Raw genomic sequence first — 2,093 nt, forward strand, 5'->3', positions numbered from 1 at the left:
TAAATCTTCAGTTAAGACAATTATGGATTATTACTCTACTTACAATTCTTATATACTATATAGGAATTAGCATTGAGTTTTGATGTATACTAGTAAGAGTTGTGAGGAAGAATGAAGATTGAATACGAATTGAGATTGGAGCTTTTGAGTTATTGAGTAGGAATCAAGTTCGATGCACAAGGATCAAGGGACAAAGATTTTTAATATTTTTATGTTGATAATATTATTTGTTAAATTCGAATTTTACATTTGAGAATTGGGATATTGTTCACATTTTCATTTGGGATGTTGTTTTGGTACATTGGCTTAGTATTATATTTTTGTTTTCATTGACTTTTTTTCATAGTTTTTTTTTTAATTTGACGGATGGACCCACAAAAATAATTTATTTTCGTGGTTATTAATGACATGAATCGAGTCGAACCGAGATACGAACTGAACCGATTTACGTGGTTATGGTGAGATCGAAAATTGGTGGTTCGGTGAGTTTTGGCTGAACCGACCTTGAACTGAACCGAACTGTTTCCATCTCTATATTGTTTATTGATAATACTAGGTGAAAACCTAGAATTGGTCGAGAATAGATGAAAACAAATGACAATGGCTAAAAAAATAGTAAAGTTAGACATATTTTAAAAGTTTGGGACCAATGAGTCATGTTTGGAAGTTGATGGACCTCAATTATAGTATCTAAGAACTCAATCTAGGAAGCATGAACCAATTGTAGAAGGGAGTACAATTTAAAGCAACATTTGGAATATCCTAATTTGACTGAAACTATGGTTCCCTTTCATCTTGGGACTCTATTTTAGACCCAAATTATGTTCTACAAAATAAGAATCTTGCATTCAATTAAAATGGGATGCTACAGATACAATATTAAGGCAAGATTACACATCTAAATACATCGATTCCCATGATTTATTTCTCAAATTGGGATTTGAAGGTTGAAAAACACAATTGATCAGGACATATACATGCTTTGAAGAAGCGATTAATAATCAGTTGTACAGAATTTGGTGTCAAAGAACTACAATTGTTAGGATACTTTTCTTTATTCATTGTATAGAACTCGGTTTTGTCTTAATCCTTTTACTTTTTAGTTTCAATAATTTGATTGAATAATAATTGGTTGTTAGGATTAAAGACGTAGCCTAGGTTTATTGTTTATTTAATTCTATTAATTTTTTGCAATTTTGATTATGTGTTAATTCTTAATGTGAGTTAATTGGCTTTTAATTGCTTGATTTAGGGATAATATTGAGATCGATAGGAGATTTATTTATCTAGTTTGTGCAATAGCTGACATATCTTTTATGGGAGATCAAGAGATAATTATAGCTTATACAATCATAATTGAATTCTATGAATGAATGCATTCACATATGTATGTATTCACATAGAGATATATTAAATCCAAGCATGTGAATAGGGTTTATTTTACTTGAGATAAATTACTAACTAAAATTGAATTTCATTGTTAATACATGGGAAAGAAAGATTTAATCACGTTGAATTGGATGAGTATGAAATAGCCCAAGTGAAATTGAAATTTCTAACCACTTAATCCCAAATTTTTCCACAAATTAGATTAGTTAGGTTAACTTAGATTAGGTTATATAGTTTAGCATGACTTAAAATCTTGATTTGTTAATATGTCATTACACTAATTTAAATTAAAGCTGGAGTAGGATAAAAATTGATGGTATATACTTAGCTCCTACATGTACGATATTTGAATTCAAAATTCATTATTGTTATTTGTTAAAGTCTGTACACTTGTTATTGTGTCCCATTTATTGAACTTCACTATATAGCAGAAATTGGAAATTATTGAGGATAGTGTTGAGAAATATCGCGAGAGTGCTGTTTTTTCGACATCAATGCCAAAAAAAATATGAAAATTTTGTGTTTGCAGTCCATAAGTTAAAAGTTTCGTGGTAAATTATTCAAGATTGATTGCAATTTTTTGTGATATTCTACATACACAATGCATCACTCTTCTATGGAGTGTGTGTGTGTGTATTTCCATTTGAAGGAAAGAGAACCACTATATAGAAGTTTGTCAACTGATTAGATCAGAAGTGTTTTAT

This window comes from Olea europaea, chromosome 9 (assembly GCF_002742605.1).
Source record: "Olea europaea var. sylvestris chromosome 9, O_europaea_v1, whole genome shotgun sequence".
Taxonomy (NCBI): domain Eukaryota; kingdom Viridiplantae; phylum Streptophyta; class Magnoliopsida; order Lamiales; family Oleaceae; genus Olea; species Olea europaea.